This window comes from Rhyacophila brunnea, unplaced genomic scaffold, assembly GCF_057557595.1.
Source record: "Rhyacophila brunnea isolate RB1 unplaced genomic scaffold, BYU_Rbru_1.0 scaffold_1, whole genome shotgun sequence".
Classification (NCBI taxonomy): Eukaryota; Metazoa; Arthropoda; class Insecta; order Trichoptera; family Rhyacophilidae; genus Rhyacophila; species Rhyacophila brunnea.
Genome location: NW_028232751.1, coordinates 47,546,448 through 47,565,883, shown reverse-complemented (window position 1 = coordinate 47,565,883; position 19,436 = coordinate 47,546,448).

Sequence of the window (19,436 nt, the reverse complement as noted above, 5' to 3'; positions counted from 1 at the left end):
TTATTAATATATACGTGCGTTACTATGGAAATCAATATGAAATGTCAAAATGACATTTCTGTATTCTATAATATTTATTCAGTATTTTTATCAAGTACAATCAAAAGTTTTTATTAATACATAGAATTGTCAAGTTTATACGATTCAACAGAAAATTTAAAAACGTGGTAGGTAGGTATATAAAAAGTTCTTTTTATCTTGTAATTATTTAGAATTTTTTCACATCCATCATATTCCACAGCTATGCTCCTCTTTCTGTTCACTAACAGCGGCGCGTTTCTTTGACGCAGATTATGTACCTAATCGATTCAAAGATTTAAAAGGGGGCGTCGGAATGGTTCGAATCATTCACGCTAATATTAATTTATACCTAATTATTAAAAAGTTATACAAATTGCGTATAAAATAATACTCAAGGCATAACAAAATCCCTAAAACTGACGTCAAAAAAACCAATAATACGAGCACTCAAATAGATACATACACCAAAATAAACACATTATATTTTTGTGTCACCCTGTCAATACAGAAAAGATAAATAAATTGCTATTTTCACTAGGTACATACGATTGGTAGTTAGAATTTAGGTATGGTTTTATTTTGTTTTATTTTATCATATGGTGCCTCAAAATAAATAAGTGCTTCGTACATTCAAGTCTCTATGTCCACCACTATTCACTAATTTAAAAAATGATAGGAAAAAACAATGACTTATTTGGTTTTATTTGTTCGACTATTGATGACATAATTGGAAAATGTCTAGTCTAGCCCCAACGAGGACTGTTTTGCTTAAAAACGTGTTTTACTTGATTTTGTCACTCTAACCTTGTTCAAAATATAAAATTATGCATAATTACAAATGGTTTATCTTAACTTGTTAACATCCGGCTATAGAAAATATTGGCCCGTCGGAGCATGTATGAGGTGCCTGAAAATCGAATACGTAGATAGTTGTAGATATACCTAATTTAAATGAAAACAGGTAGACACTGTCCCAATAAATAATTCATTCGAGAAGAATTTTATCAAGGATTCATTAAAACACCATTTAAAAAAATTGTTTGTTATTCATAATATGAAAATACCATAAGAAAGCATAATACTTTTATATACGTGGCGATATTAATATTATTTTTTTGTACTAGTCAGTACGGTGGGTTTGGATCAAGGCCTAAGCAAAAATGAACCATAATTGCGAGTGAGAAAGCATTTCGCACATTTATATCTCCGCAATATGCGTTAGAGTAAGATAGAATTTCAACGGCCGAATTAAATATTTTTTGTAAAAGTCGCCGGTAAATATTGATTTGGATAACTACAATCATTTAAGAACTGCTAGCACGTGTTGCTAAAATTTTATTGTTTTTGTGTTAAATATACAGTTAGTAGTAATTATATTTAGTTCATTTAGTAGAAACTATAGTTAACTACCTAGTATGTTGAGTATAAATTTGGTAGCCATACTGAGAAGCAACATGATGGTGTATCGTTTCATAGTTAAGTTAATAATAATAAAATTGAGATTCTACTGTGCGTTATACGTAAGAAACACGGCTTCATTTCGCCGAACAATACCGACTCTCTTTATATTATTACTCTGAGGTTTGGATCATTTTTGACTCATAATTAATAATATAGTATATATTTCTGTTTACCTACATGTCAGTTGAACTCCGTTAATGCTCGGCCCATTAATTATCTATATTTAATCAACTATTATTTTTTTATTCAACGAATAAATTTAATATAGTTCGAGGTTAATCTCATTATTTTGGGAGACGTTGGATTCAAATTACTTAAAAAGAGTAGTGCTTTCGAATGTTGGGTTATCCTCCAAAATATTTCATGTGTGTCCATTCTTCCTCGGCACTCTTAAGTAGGTAATTGGTTCTAAATTTTACATGTTATAACTTGCAAACAAAATTTAAAATAAACTTAATAAATTAACAAAAATAAACATTGAAATATTATATACATACGATATCAAGCAGGATTCGAATCTGCGCCCCACGGGATTCGAGGAAATGTGCACTGACCTCTTGCTAAACGAAAGATATTTATTATTTATTTCCTTTTATTTTCTAATTTTTGAATCTGAAATTTTCCCAAATATCTATCCTGGCAATAGCGTTCAATGTTAACACGAAATTTACCACCTGCGTGTGTTTTAGAAAGTGTATGTACATACTTTATTGCTATATGCCAATAGTGTGCGTGTGGAGATGGTTCTTTTAGCTTTAACAGTAATAATGCGTATGCTAGAATAAGCTCACTGACTGCTAATTCTGTACTCCTCGAATCTTCGCCATACACGCAAAAGGGCGTGATCGCGTTCCTTAAGTTATATTTTAGAGATTACAGCGGCTCCCAAAGAGTTTGGACGTTAACTAGGGGATTAACAATGAATTTAATTTAAACATAGTCATTAGCAATTCCAAAGCGCTTGTAACACGGTTGACAATATATTTTTTTATCATGTCCGATCCTAAGAAGATCATATAATTGACCTCCACAGATTGAAGGTTTTGAATCGACAGATTTTTGTTTTTACGAGAAACGGATATTAGTCACTTATTCAATCTATTAGGTCCTTGAGTTACCCCATCTCCACCCGCCATGTATATGCAGCCGCAATTTGTGCACGGCCTCCTTCCATGATGCTATAACCGTGTCAGAATGAAAAGATTTTAGTGCCACACTTCCTTGTCCCGAACCGATGCTGCACGGGACTTTTATAGCAAACATGCACCTTAGTGCTTAAAGAAAGAGTTTTAGGAAATAAAAAGAATCCTTGTGTAAAAAGTGTCCTTTGTACCAGTGTACAAAGAGCCCGAGTACCCGAGTCAGGAGTTGAATGTGAGGAATTATTCCGTCCTCCGTATGATACAGCAAAATTTTCAAATGCCTCAAAGTTGGCCTTAGATTCATAGTCTGACACCAAACACACATTGGAAAACAATATGCGTATTTGCCAGACCTAGAATTTGAACCTATGACTCACGACACCACATAGTGGCCATGCAATATACATCATATTATATTAAATTTACCCATCAGAATTAGAATTGAGTAAAGAAATAACCTCATCTACGACGATGGCGTGTATATATTTTTAAAATTAAAAAATAAATCATATTTCAGTTAAACTTATTCTGAGATCGTAATTTCTACATATTTATACAATTAGTAAATTTGTGATATTAAGTCAACTTAGTTTTTTTTACTTTTTGATTTCTTTAACCTCATTTTTTTTTTTTTTTTTTTCGACCATGTCCGATCCTAATAGGATCATATGGGCCTCCACAGAGTAGAGGTTTGTATTAACAGATTTTGTTTTTTACGAGAAATGGATGTCAGCCACTTGCTCAACCTATTAGGTCCATACCCTGACTCACACACAAATTGAAAAACAATACGTGTACTTGCCAGACCCAGGATTCGAACCTGAGACCCACGGCGTGATAGTCCAACGCTCAAGCCGCGCGACCACCTCATATCGTCACCTTTCTATTGAAACCTCGTAAGTCTGTTTGAGAAGAATGTTGAGGGGAAGGAAAAGTCGTAATAAAAACAATATTTTAAACACCTCTCTAATCGACGAATCTGCTAATACTGGTTGTGAAATACGAGGTTTTAATCCCATGTTTGATACCACAAGACTCTCGAGTTTTTAAAATTAGTCGATAAACGGACAGCATACTATTCTAGAGAACCGAGGTTTTGATGAATGGCTTAAAATGTTTTTTTGTTTAAATGTTGTCGAACAAACTTAATTTTTCCATAATATCGGACTTACGAGGTTTTAATAGTAAGGTGACGATATATAATATTATCTTGATAGTAGACTATTTTATTTGAGCATTTCTTTGATATAATTAATATTCACTCCTTTAGAATAACGATTTCTTCAACGACGTTTATTTGAATTTGTTTAGATATAATAATATCGACTGTCATGAGCCAAAACTTTATTAGTCGCATAATATGGATTTTTTTAATAAACCATTTCTTTTATTCAACGAATAATTCACAATATTTGAGAATGTAATATTCCATTATTATATTAAATATACATAACTTGAAAACACCACTAGAAAAATCACATTTTTAAAAAAAACCGACGCCTGACGGGATTTGAACCCGTACCTACTTAATTACGACAATTTAAACTGGGTCCTACATGATTTTTTTTTTTGACTTATGTACATTTTCACAAACTTTATATACTTTTGGGATATCTGAAGATATCACGTTAAATAATCTTACTACATAAACGATTAAGTTTTGCCACAACATCTCTTACGCGCTATTTTGAACCAGCACCTTCGATATATTCAAGATTTTGGTTGGGTGTTCCCGCGTGTGCATTATATGAGCCAATCGATTTAATCGACCTAAAGCCGGTCCTGCCTGTGTCAATATTAAACCAACGTGATAAGACTAATAATATACCCTGCACATTTCCATTGCTGTGTTAATTACGATGCTGATTGGTTAACACGGTTCTCAACTTAGTGTTACAGTTAATTAATTATATTAATTAATTGTGGTATAATATCTTAAATATATAACCTAAATGTACAATTATATACTATAATATCATATTATATAGTATCACTTTTGATTGCAACAAAATTAAAATTTTGAATGCCCGTTGTTAAATATATTCTTCTGTATATAATTAATAACTGGTAGGTATTAGATGTAATTAAAAAAAAAGAGAAGGTTCAATATCACCAACGGATTAGAGTAGTATTATAATTATAATCACGTTGTTGTAAAATGGAGAAATGGGAGAGTATGCTGAGTTCCCAGTCGATGGACAAGCAATTATTACTATCCATATTATTTGCATGATGGCAACCCTTTGATTTATATAATTATTATTACTTTTATAATCGACCACATTCAATATTATTATAAATAAGCAGTGGCATCTGTGAATAAACACTAAAACAATTGAAGTTAGATTACAAAAACAACATAAATGTAAGTTTTTTTAATATTTGATATTTATATGTGATTTTGTTTTTTTTTCAATGTTGTCATTATGCTCTCATTTACCGTTCTTTCAAAAACAGCACATAATACCTACGAATTAAAAGGTGTTAAATTTTTTTAAATTAATCCAGCAATAAAAATCATTTGACAACTTCTACAAATATATCATAATAATTAAGTCAAATGATATCTGTCTATTGCATATGTTTCTGATAAGTAGGTACTTCAAAAGTTCTAATGATTATTATTTATCATTGAAACATAAGCACATAATATTGTATTAGTACCACACCAAAAGAAAAAATCATAAATCACAAGGAAGAGATTCTAATAAGTTTTTTTGCTCTCCTGTTCAGTTCTGACGTACCTATGTTGTTTTTGTAGTCCACCCTTCAATTTTGTCAGTTCTCTTTAGAGAACTTCGAGTTTTCAAATAAAATTTGATTCACACAAAAAAATATTAAGAATAATACAGTGTACTGCTGAATGGCCACACTATGAAATTAAGGATGGAGGCATTTTATACGCTACCTCGCCTCGTTGTAATGTCTATTAGCTGGACACATTTTTAATGCCCATTAGACCGCAATTACAGAGTTCAATCTGTAGTTCAGCTATAATACTCATATTCGTTTATTTTGAACTGGTTCCATAAGCATTCTATCATATACATTCTACGCTGATGCCATGGCTGCCTATGCTGCCAATGATACTTCCATCAAATATGAGCCAAATATGGCTACATTGAAGGGGTATTTGAAAATTTAAAAAACTGCAAAACTCTTGCTCCTTTCCTTTATGGAGTGCAGAAGAGGAGCTTCTTCAAACTGAGAGCAGGCTGGAGGATGTCTGTCGACGTGACTGGCTAGCGGTGAGTCAGCGTAGTACCGTCCTTAAAGCAGAAATTCATTAAGTATCTACTTATCTATTTTGTTCCATTTTCGGCAAACACACATCATTTACTGAAAATTAGAGCATTTCCACGAACCTTGACTCAAACGGTAATGGTTTTAGGCACATGAAGGTTTGTGCCGCTGACACCTTTACAATATGTTTTAGAATGGGTATTAAAATACATAATAACGATGTTTTTAGAGTCTTTTATTAATCTATTATTTAGTGAACTAACATTTCAATTTTGATACTTTATAATGAAGTAACAACACAAACACGCCCTCCAAACCGAACCCGCCCCGCACCACACTTGGTCTTAATCGAGCGTATCACGAGGCACTAGGTTTGATGTGAAGCATTTGTACAGTTATTTACACCTGGTAATGTCCCAGGAGCAGTTACCCGAGACTGATGTCGCTACGTTCCCAAGTGAGCTTTGACTGAGTTAATTGATTTTACTCTAATGCAAAATGCCGGGGAAAGAAACAGCTCAAAGAAATTAACAAAAAAGAAAGGAATTTCATAAATATAACAAAAAAACGAAGCTAATCATATGGACAGCAAAAAATATGTGAAGAGATCTTCACGCCCGCAGTAAGACGCCGCAATTTTTTTTTAAATGCAAGATAAATGGTCTTTGTGGCGACTAGTAAATAAATGATAATCAAAAGAATAAAAATATGCAACACTTGGTTTCCAGAATATTGTATGTATAGTTGAATTGGTATATCTAGAAAAATTAATATTCTGTACCATGAAACAGCCAATACTGACAAAAGTTGTTATATTAGTAATCTTGCCTTCATTCACGTTACAACGTCCCGCCCCTGCACAATGCATGATACGTCTAGCCCCATGGGATGTCACTGTTGGCTAGCATCGGGCATGCTGAACTCTTGTGTAATTATTATGAATCCACTGAATGAGCTTTCTGGCTTTAGGCTTCCACGCAAATATAGCGTGTGTTTGAACCAAATCCGGTGTGGACATTCCAGGTGTGCTTATAATTATGATGCATACATGAAGTTTAAAGGAAGAGTATCCACTTTGCGAGTGTAGTGAGTCATGTGACATAATTTAATATCTTTCCCAGAGGAGTATCAGCCTTACACCAGACCAAACCGGAAGCTATTGCGTGGTTTGATGCATTTATTTGGCCACTGTGATCTGTTATTTATTTATATGACTAGTGCTGTAATTTCCTTTTGTAGTTTTGTTTTTTGAACAAAATTTTGAACTGATTTATTTTTGTAGCGAAATAATTATTGTTGCCCCACAGTGTTGCTATCTTTTTCTATGCTGAATATAGTACAAAAGCGTAAAAATTATAGTATTTCTAAAAAATATATAGTACAGGAACATTTTTCGTCTTGAATCCTTAAAATCCTTAAATATTTGGCGTAAAATTATAGTATTTTACATTTTTCGCAGAATTAAAATTATAGTATCGTACTATAATTATAGTAGGTACGGTTGGCATCACTGTTGCCCCATACTGTATAAAACTATTTTATTAGTTGTGATAAACAGATAAGATACATGATACTAAATTGAATGTTTTCATTACCCGTGTAAATCCAGTAAAAACCAATAAACTAAGTTTTTAAATACATTAATTAATATGATGATATTTTCAGTTTTATCAGTTACATTATAACCAGGACGACTTTCGCTGGTCGCTCACTACAGCGTCAGACCGTTGCGTTTAACCCCAATACACTCCATTCATAATTTCTCTGTCCAGATGGTGCGATTTGACTCGAGCGCATTTAAGGTACACGTGACCTCATTGAGCCGTCCACACGCACTCGCAACGAGTCACCTCCCGCACGCCGTCGAGGTACAGGTGACTTCATTGAGCCATCCACTTGTGACGTATCGCGGCGAGACAAGCGAAATCAACATGCTGGTCTTATGTACTTTATCTAACGGAAAAAAAGCAGGTGGCAAAATTCTTGTCGATGCGCTCAATGCATTCAATATGTTTAATGCACAAAGTATGTGATTAGCTCTGCGTTGCAAACAATACACATTTTTTTTGAAATGGTAGGTTGTATCTAGACATTTTTTTCAATTTAAAAAAATATAGCGTTTTATTCTGCAATCTAGCCTATTTTCTTATCCTATCCGGCATATTTCTGTTAATGAAGGAAACCGGATGAATAATATTAAATAACTCTATTAAGTCAATTATATTTATATAAAATTGCACTCCTGTAAAAAAATGCGAGTTCCTTAATTAGTCGAATGTTTTTATATATCATTGACTGTCTAATAATTAGACTCTAATTGGATGTGTGATAGAAATATGGGACTTCTTTGCGAGCGGATAAAGTGCAGAGTAAAGAAAAATATAATGACTGACTTTCAATGTTAAAAGAAATTTCATTTTCTTTATTCTTCAGAGGTAGGTAACATTAAACCATTAAAGCTAACAAGCATATCATAAACTACATACTAGTCCCTTAATTTTGTTCCTTCACGTGAAAGTATTTTTTTATATTTGAAAGTTAGATATTATTTTAGTTAAGTTAAGTAGACTGGTGCTTCCTAACTTTTTTTGCGGCACGGGCCAGAGCACACTATTACAACGTTGGAAGCGGATAATAAGGTGAATATAAGGGTCGTTATTGCTTTTGGTTATTTGGAGAAGACATTTATTGACGATACAAGAATACAATAATACTTAATAAAGATGACAGGATGACAATATAATCGCGGGTAATTATATACTGGTGCGATCGATGTTATCAAAAGGTTGATTATATTATTGAACTGAGAGACTTGATTCGAGTGGAATGATGGTTGACTATATCGAGTGGAAGGACTCGTGACAATAGTAGTAGGTCTCGTGATGGACCCGATGAGTTGAGTGAGGATTCCTGTATAAGCCTTCCAATTTATACAAATGCCGTAAATATATTAAAAGAGACATTGTCCCAAATAACAAATCATAACAGACCCTACTGATCTAGTTATGATTGAGGAAATGCCATCACTATCGCTCTATTGTTTTGTTTTCTTCTTTACTCGACGTAGTTAACCATAATTTCACTCGAATAAAGTCTCTCAGTTCATTAATATAATCAATCTCCTATCACAAACAGCCTAAAGCCTCCTAACAGCCAAAATGGTGACCCTGACGTGATATTATCATCCCTCAAAGGTAAGCTGCAAGTATTTAAAGACCGGAATCCGATAGATGTGGGTTCGGGTCCCGCCCGGCACCAAATGTTTTCAAATTTTTATTTCTGTTATGTATATTTCTGTGTTGTGTCGGATTATACATAATTGAATAGAAGTTAAAATGCTATTTTTCAGTGATATTAGCGCTTGTTTAATATAATATATAATATAATGTATATCTGAGCCAATGATTGAAAGAAATACTCTACACAATAGATATAAATTACCATTAAAATTATGTAAAGTCGATGTTTGAGTAGTTTTACGGTTTGCAACAATATCTTACAGCACACTTTTCAATCGATTGTGGTAAACTGGTAGGCCCAACATAGTACCAGTTGAGAAACTCTGATGTAGACAATACTTTATTACGTTTACGAGGATTGTTTGTAACGTAAAACGGTCGCTATTATGACAAAACGTGTAAATTACCATTTAAAAAATGGAGGATAGCCTGTGTTTCTTTTTTTTACATTAGAAGAATAACATTACAATTAATTTGTTTGTGATAAAAATACATGGTAAGTAGTAGATATGAGCCATTATTACTGGTTAAGTAGAGATTTTAATAACAATATTTCGGTATTTCTAAGTAAATATGTACCGGTATCCGTTAAACATATCGGATAAATAGAAGTATCGCTCAATCAATATTGCAATGCAAATCTTGTTAAAATATTAATATTGCACAGAAAATAATTACAAGATAAAAAGAACTTTTATATACAACGTTTTTAAATTTTCTGTTGAATAATATAAACTTGATTTGACTAGCTTAAACGATCAAAAATAATTGTACTTGATATGTCATATTGATTTCCATAGTAACGCACGTATATATTATTAATTTAGTTGCTACAACCCCAGACCCCCCTAGCAACCGATAATGGTGTCGAAATAACTTTTCATACAAAACAGAGTTAACTGAAAATGAATTCAACTCTACTTAAAGATGGCTAAAAGTATTAAAAAAAATGCATTGGCATCGTGTTCTGATAATATATTCTAAAAGTTTCAAATGTCTAGCTAGTCGGGGAAGTTAGATTTGTACCGGACAAAGAACCACTGGACAAATAAGAATACGATCTAAAAAAACGTTGTAAAATATCTAAGTGAAAAATACATGTATTTCTTCAAATCTATAGAAATATTTTGTGTAAATACTGATTCTTACAAATCTTTTGAATTTATTGATGCTATTGATTTGCACTAAAATTTGTCCCCAAAAGGCTAGTTCATCACGAGTAGAGTCAAATCAGTCTAATTACAGACTTTTAACACTTTATCATGGAATATTCGCAACAAATAATAATAAAAAACGGAAAGTATTCAACTGTGATTTCAGAGACATCTAAAAATATGATCAATAATTTGTGCAATAACGACTGACCGGTGAAAAAAATTCAGGTAAAATGAGATTTTAATTCACAAATCGATACGTCCTTCCGGTTAGTCACTTAGGACAGGGGTCGGCAGTTTGTCAAGTGAGAACAGCCAAATTGTCAAGGAAATAAGATAACAAAAGTACCAGAGAGCTGCATATTTGTACTATAGATAATATGTATATTTATATGGATGTTTAGAGGGAAAAAAGATCAAGATTTTTTATTAAAAAAATTAATTAGAACGGCGTCCATGCATTGCTTTTCATAGCTTTACTATTATATCTGGCAAATAGCTACTAATTTTTAATTGAATACATGATTGTAAATTTTCATCCGTTATTCTGCTTGTAAGTTTATTTTTTATTTGGTTAATAGGTGAGAATGTTTGTTCGCATAAATATGTAGAGCCAAACATTGTGAGAATACCAAAAGCTAGTTTTTTTAACGCGTCATATTATGTTTTAGGCAAACTATTCCATGTATCAAATATTATTGTTTCTACTTTAAGTAATTGTTTTATAGCTGTCCATTTGTGGTGAGAAATTAAATTGGATTTCACTCTTTCGAGTTCTTCCAAGCGACTGGTCAGATCTGTGAATTTTTTGCTCCACAGTCCCTTGCTTTTTAAATCTATTAACTGCATCTGGAGTGAACCAGCATCTGTGTCGAACGGTGTCAAGTTAAGTGACATTTATTTTGAGAGGACGTACGATAAAAGCTAGTATAATCTTATTTGCTCTGAACTGGTGAAAACGTTTACCAAAACTGTTCTTCATTTTTCTTAATACGCTGCTGAAATAAATTGCATCAAAACAAGTGCTTTTTTCGTCATGATACTGTTTTAAATTCTTAAAGTGAATTAATTCATTTCTCAGAATCGAGTAGAGTAAAGATTGGTAGAGAGTGTGCCGTACGAGTCTAAGTTTGTTCGGTGGCTCCATCTCATAAACTCATAAGTTATAAGGCTGCTTGAGATGATTTGAAATTGGATTTTATGTCTGAAGAGCCACAAACGTCAATACAAAGAGCCGCTTCTGCTGACCCCTGACTTAGGACAACGAAAGCAAACCGTAAATCACGTCGCCCATCAATAATAATTATTGTACAATAATTGTTAAACTTTACATTTTTAAATTACATTACATTTTTGGTTCCTACATTTTTTAATATCAAAATTCGGGTATTTTTGATTTTTAAAATCAGTATTTTGGTATCGACAAATACTGAGATCTCGGTTTTGGAATGCCGGTATTGCAATCCCTATTTTAAGACATTGTAAAATAATAGAAGTTTATAATAGAATGTGTAGTGGTAGGGACAGTTATACGATGTAATATCATTCTTACTTTGGCAACAGTATGTTTTTTGTCCTTATCGTCTTACACCATTTAGTATTAAAACTGTAGGTACAATCTAAACACATGTACAAAAGGCGAAATAAAGGAGTTCATGATTACGTGACCGGAAGCTTCGAGGTCAACGGAGAGAATAGTTCCGAAATCAGGCATGCCGAATACAGTGCTTGCCGCTTGTTGTTGCAATGTTCAATTAGTGTTGACGACGTTGAAATTAAATCTTCTTGATTATCAACACTAGTGCAAGAACATACGAGTAAATAAGCATTTTGTTTTTATTATAAACAGAATGAATAGAAATACGAAACATATAATATTGTGGTGCATTTATTATTCGGAGATGCATTTTATCACAACCCCAGGAAATTCATAAATCATAACTCTGGAATGGAGGAGATTTGTAAGCAGTTCTCAAAATTTTATTTGTGGCTTTGTGTATGTCAGAATTATGTTTCAAATTCCACATTTGAATTAAAATATTAAATATAGCGTAGTTATTAGGAATATTCCGTCTTTGATTTGAAATACTTATTCGATAAAGAACATTTGGGTCAGCATATTAATTGGTTAAAAGTAACTACTCACCCGATTAGTGAATGCACTAATTCAACACGTTCCAAGTTTTTTCTAGGATTTTTAAAATTAATCTATTTTTGCAGCATTTCAAAATTAAGTTTTTTCAAAAAAAAATGTTACACTCTTAAATTGGTTGGTAAAAGTTGTTAAATCACGATTCGATGAAATTGAAATTTTAATGCAAGTGTAAAGAGTAAAAAAGTGTGCTCTTTTTTAAGCTTATTAACTAAAGAAAGAAACTTTAACTGGAAAAAAAAGTTGAAGTCAACCACTCTCATTTAATATTATATACATATTTTTTTCCATACAATATTAAATGCCTTGATATTTCAAAGATAACGTATGTAAAATTTTGTTATGAATGGATGGTAACCGGACAAAACAGAACGCCAGGGGAAAAATGAAACATCCATTTTTGTGGAATCTATTTATTAATTAAATACTTATAAAACTTAAATTTATAAACGACATGATATATATTGATATTTTTCAATTTTCAAGTGAAATCATCAATTGTTTCATCGGTATAGATATATACATTACTTTACAAAACCCTTATTTTAAAAATAATGCATTTTTTATATATAGAGTATATTTATATATACAAAATCAAAAAGAAATTGAGGTTTTTACGCCGAATGGCCAACATGCAGTCATTACATTATAAAAATGTATATAGGTACTCTGTATATAATAAAAACGGTTTTGTAAAAATATATAAATTTACCTAATAAACATTTGATGATTTCACTAAACAATTGAAAATTTAAGAAATATTAAATATTTATATAATATATAAGTTTTATAAGTATTTAATTATTAAGTAGATTCCACAAAAATGAATGTTTTATTTTCCCCGCGGCTGTTCTGTTTTGTCACAGTTCTGTTTTGTCATGTTCTGTTTTGTCACAGTTCTGTTCGGTCATGTTCTGTTTTGTCCTATAAACTATGACATTAACCACACTAAAAATGTTGCGAAATCGTTATCGAGATAAATAATGTCAATATTTTCGAAAAATTATCGGGCGCTCCGGTTCGTAAAATTTTTAATTTCGGGCGCTTAATTTATCACACCATTTCCACGCAAGAGATCCGTACCCTATTATACAACACCCAGTACTGCCAGTAGGGTAAGCCAGATCTCATTAGTTTTGTGTTTCCTGGTTTCGGGCTACGACCCTATCTTCAGAATGCTTGAAAATTCTTAAGAAGAAGAACATGATTTGAAATTATTTGTCTACAAAAAGATAATATAATATGTATAACATATTAATATTTATGAGACAAATCTGACTATCAAAATATATGTGGTTGATAAGCCATCGGTTGGGAACCCGGGATTAACACGATGGCACACAACATTAGTTCAGAATATTAAGAAACTTTTCATCCACTATTCGTATAGTCGGTATTAATACCAAATATTCAATATTAGAGCCAAACACATTTAAACTCGTATACCTATTTTAGAAGAACATTTTTATTTTACCACGTTTTTCTTAGCTCGTAATCTTGTTTGTCCGGTGGTTGTTTATCCAGTACAAATCTTGCAATCGACTTTTAACTAACTTCCCGACTAGATAGACATTTGAAACTTTTAGAATATATCAGAACACGATGCCAATGCATTCTTTTAATACTTTTAGCCATCTTTAAGTAGAATTGATTTCATTTTCAGTTAATTCTGTTTTGTATGAAAAGTTATTTCGGAAGAAATCCGTAATCCAATCCAATATTATTGGTTGCTAAGTGGGTGGTCCTAGCAACTAAATTGTTAATATATACGTGCGTTACTATGGAAATCAAAATGACATTTCAGTATTCTATATTTATTAGTTTGTTTGTTGCAAAATAGAAAAAAAAATGATTTGTTGACAATTGCCTTATTTATCCTAAATTATTAATGCATAGAATTGTCAAGTTTATATGATTTAACAGAAAATTTTAAAACGTGGTATATAAAAAAGTTCTTTTTATCTTGTTTTTAATTTTCTAAACTTGGTACTTAGTTTTTTTTGTCCAAGTGAAACTTGCTGTAACCGTCAATATAAAATTTTATCATGTTTTAATAGGGTTCTCATGAAAAGTCTCTTTTTCTCATAGTTGAAGTGACTACGTTATACGAAGACTAGTTACTGAGATTTTACGTGAAAATCTTCAGGAAAACGATGTCTCTTATAATTTATCTCGCAGCTTAACGAAGTTGAAAATTATTATTTGAGTCATAAAGGTGCTATCTATTTTTATCTTACTTTTAATGAGAAAATTGCATTAGAAATTAATTAACTATGCTAGAAATTTTAACAGGTAATAATTATTATAATTTAATACAATATTACGGATCCAGATGACATAAAAACACGTGTTTTAACAATAATAATTAGTCACTATTATGCATATTCTACACGAAAATAAGTAAAATATTTTCCATACAATAAATGGGAATATTTTGTACCTAATTAAACTTTTTTTATTCAACCTTTCGATATACTAAAACAAGTGGTATATTGTTAATCCTTAGTAAATCGCAAATATTAACGGAACTCGATGTGTGCAGGTTTAAGACATGCTTGATATAAAAATAAATATATATTTTCTTCTAGGAATATTTCAGAGGTGTTTCAGATTATGTACATTTAAAATAAACATTTTTAATTAGTTTTTATGGTACATTTTTAATAGATAGAAATTCGACAATTAATACAATATTATTGAAATAGAATTGTTAACTGCCCTGATAGATATTAAATAATGTGGAAGAAGTAACTATTATAATAATTATATAGATGTGTTTGACCTCAAAATTTTATTGTATGACAAAATAACCCTTGATTGTAATAATAATAATAATATTATAGCTTGCCCATCTTCAGTTTATTAATTTCGCCAATTTATAGAGAAATAATCAAATGAAGGTATCTACAAGGGGGAAATTTTACATCGTAATATTTAAATATATGAGTGAATATAATATAATATAACTGCTAAATGATAAAGGTCACCGAGATGATGAAATGGTAATGTTGGAGATATCGCTCGGCGAGTTGATAGCCGATGAAAAAATAAATCATACATTGGTACCCAAGGGCACGACCACAGGGACGGCATAAAACCCGCTGGGTAGACGAACTCATAAAGTTGGGTGTATAGACGTAGCAGAGAAGTACTGGACGAGTGAAAGAAGCTAGAGGAGGCCTTCACCCAGCAGTGGATCGATGGCGGCTGATGATGATAAAATATTATAGTCATAAAAATAAAATTTATTCAATTATATTATTTTTTATCGACCAATAACTGTTTATTAATTTAAAATAAAATTAGTCTACTGAATAGTTACTATTATTTATTGATATTCTGACCCATAAAATCAGATGCAGAGACGTGTCTGATCAGTTAAATTAATTTAACATAATGGTCGATAAATATGTGTAGATTTAAGGAACTCATGTGTCATCTGTCAAAGTTACGTACACGTAAATTAAGGAAATATAGTAATATATTATTTCGTATATTAGTACCAAAGTTAAAATGATACACAATATAAAGCTTTATTTGCTTAAATTTTGTATAAGAGATACGTGATTGGTTTTACAACTGTCACTCGCGTTTCTAAAGTGTGCCACTATTTAGTGGGGCTGCTAGTTACTAAAACAATGACTTTGGAAGCCTACAGTTAAGCGGTATTTAAGTATGGTTAAGTTTCTTGCCGTTAGTACGTAATAATATATTCTACAAAAATGTTAATTGGTTACTTTTCGTAGTGAACCTAAAGTATGTTTATTTGAATCCCAATAGTTAAATAAAATTGCTAGCCTCGATGTCTGTAATTCAGATTTCTTCAATTGCTCTCCGGACAAATTCAGGCCCCTTATTCTGAAATACAGTAGCGTGCCTGGGATTTCTGATCAGCACAATACAAAAACTCAAAAGGACACTAGTATATTATACATTAATTATTATAGTGACGTTTTAGACTTCCGAACTATCAAATCTATGTTTAAATAACACCAAAATTCTAGAAATAACCGAACAATACAAGTACGTACATATTATATAATATTTATAGGTATTTTAACAACCAATTAAAATATTTTAAATTATTGCACAACACAAAAAATCTGAAAGAAGTCACAAATGATAGGATAATTTTTAAAGTCATTTTTAATTATAGTAATCTAATATCTCACTGTCACAATTATTATATAAAATCAAGCGACGGTGAGGTTCTTTTTGTGGGTTTGTTTAGGCCAGTCAGGCCAGTTTTATATAAATAAACTAGCTGACCCGGCAAACGTTGTTATGCCATATAAATTATTTCTAGTGAATATTTTGGTTGTTAAATAAAAAATAACGAATTTATCGTAAGTGTGTGGGGATGGGATCTATGACAGAAAGAGGAATAGAGTGCTGTAGACGATGACCGCCGATAAAAACAAAAAACACATCAACCATTCATTTTCTCAATTCAAAATGACTAATGATGTTCATAATGAATGAATTACCTGTGACAGGATCTCGTTGTTTAATGTTTATGCAATATCCGTCTTGTCCCTTCCAGAAAATTAGCGGATATTGGAGAGCGTCGTATGAACGGTGTGTGTCAGCGATGAACTCCAGATTATTGTTTCTTCTTCGAATCACGATTTCTCGCGTCGATGTGCGGTCGCCAACCATGATTCCAGCAATGTCGTCAACAACAGGTGCATTGAATCGACGCACGTGCTCTCCAGCTGGTGTTTTATCAGGATTGATGACAATAGCGTGATTGTCACTTTGCAATTCGTGCATGTGTCCTTTGAAGAATTTCAATAATTCATTGTGCTCATTCAACAGGGCGTTCAGTTCGCCGACGATGCGCCTGGAAATAGGCGAATTGAGGCCATTGTAGCCGCAACGTGCATCCACATGATTGATGTCCTCACCGCCCATGAAGTAGATTTGTAAAAATGTATGTGGTTCGTTTGGCATTGGCAGCAATGAGCCTACTTTGTGGTATACTTGGCCTTTGATTTTGAACGTAGAACGGAATTGTTGACCATTTGCCGCAGTATTGTGAACTATTTCTGTTGCTCCGGACGAAGTCATTTGGAAGCATGAATTGAATGTGCGAATGGACTTCAGGAACAGGTTTTAATCTGGAACCGTGCCGATAAGCAAACCGTTCAATGGTTCTGGTGGTATCTCAATTTCTGGTAGTTGCACTTTTCCTGATGCGCAACACATCCCGGCTGACTCATGTTTGAATTTGAGCGCATGACAATGGGGACATTCTTTGTCCATAGCACCAATCAGCACTTTCGGATGAGCGGAATATTCAATATCTGGCTCGTATTCGAATGCGAGACGAAGGAACGAAGCGGATGTAAATGTTCGATGTACTTGTTGGCATTGTCGGTCATTTGCTCTGCGTGTGTTAACTACGAACCGGCGCGCTTGGCTCCGTTCCAATTGTCGTTGTTGATTTCGTTCAGCTCGTGCCTCTTATGATTGAGATGCATGCAATTGCGACATGCTTACACGCACGTTTTTGTTCTCTTGTTGGATTTGTTTGTCTGTTCTTTCTGCTCTACTATTTTGCATGTTTGTTGCTCTATTCGTTCGACGGCCTAAATGGCCCCCCTTGTGTCTTGCTGGCATTGTGCAATGTAATACACGCACATAAAAATAGATAAATTAAAATAAATCATACAAAATTTTGCACGCACTGCGTTGTGATATGCCGAATGAAATATCAAAATGACGCGACGCTTCTCTTGAATTCTTCTCGGACGTAGTGCCATCTGTCATCCAACAACATAAATAATTTCGTTCTGTTTGAAATACGAACGACGGTTAAATTTGTTCATACAAAAATAATAAAATCGCGATTAAAAAATGGGAGGGTGGGGATAGGAGGGTTAAAATTTGAGGTTATAGGTATTTTTTATGCCAAATAATAAAAAAAATACAACAAAAAAAAATTGTTAGAAAATAAAAGAAAAATTTTCTGGATAGAGATACCCTAATCACCTAGCGGTATGAAATATATTTGTTGACCTATTCTCATACCTAACAAATATACATAAAAAAAAATCATAAAAATCGGTCGAGCCATTTCGGAGGAGTTCGACCACAAACATCGTGACACGAGATTTTTATATATATAGAGATTGATCCTGTTTGTTTTATTTCTCATATACCTACCTATCGCGAAGATGGTAAAGTGAGATTTTTATGTGTCACTTTCACGTGCATAATTCAAACCGCGGATTCCCAAGCAGAGCAAAATATTAAATTTTATGTATGATTCAATATAAGGCTTCACCTTAAACGTTAAATCTTGTACTCATGATAACCAATGGACTTTTGTGTGGAAAAGTTGTCACAACCCCTAAATTTATCTATTTCAGTCACGGTTCTCAGGACAATGATATCTATCTCAACCATTGTCGTATTATAATATACGATAATAACAAAATGAATAATATAATATTATAATTATAACTATAATTAAAATAATACAACTTTGCAATAAACTGAAAAAAAATACATTCATTTTGCTCATCGTTGCAAAATAGAATCTACATAATTTACCCTGCTTGGTCTGTCTATATTTATTATGTAATGTTTCGATAACTATCATATTATTATAATCTTATCGTACACGGGTGATTCTACCCATTATGATGATTCATTGCACGTGACACAATATGTCAAAATAAATGGGGGACAAAAAAAAATCTCGGGATGAATGAAGGTAACTTGTAATCGAATTTGAACGCTACCTACATTGAAATAACGGTGATTTTTGTCAGAATGATATCTTTTTTAGAAAAAAAGTGTCCACTTTTATATTAAAATTTGAATGGTGTATCTATGTGGAACGTACTGTAGATCACTGATTTCAACTAATAAAATTGTAAATGAAATTTTTAATATCACAAAATTAGATACGAAATAAAGCAAATTGTAATTGAATTTATAAAAATATTTATTAAAATTATCTATCTAGCTTAATTGTTTCTTACTACCATTGATGCCAAGAACACTTCTCCAGTAT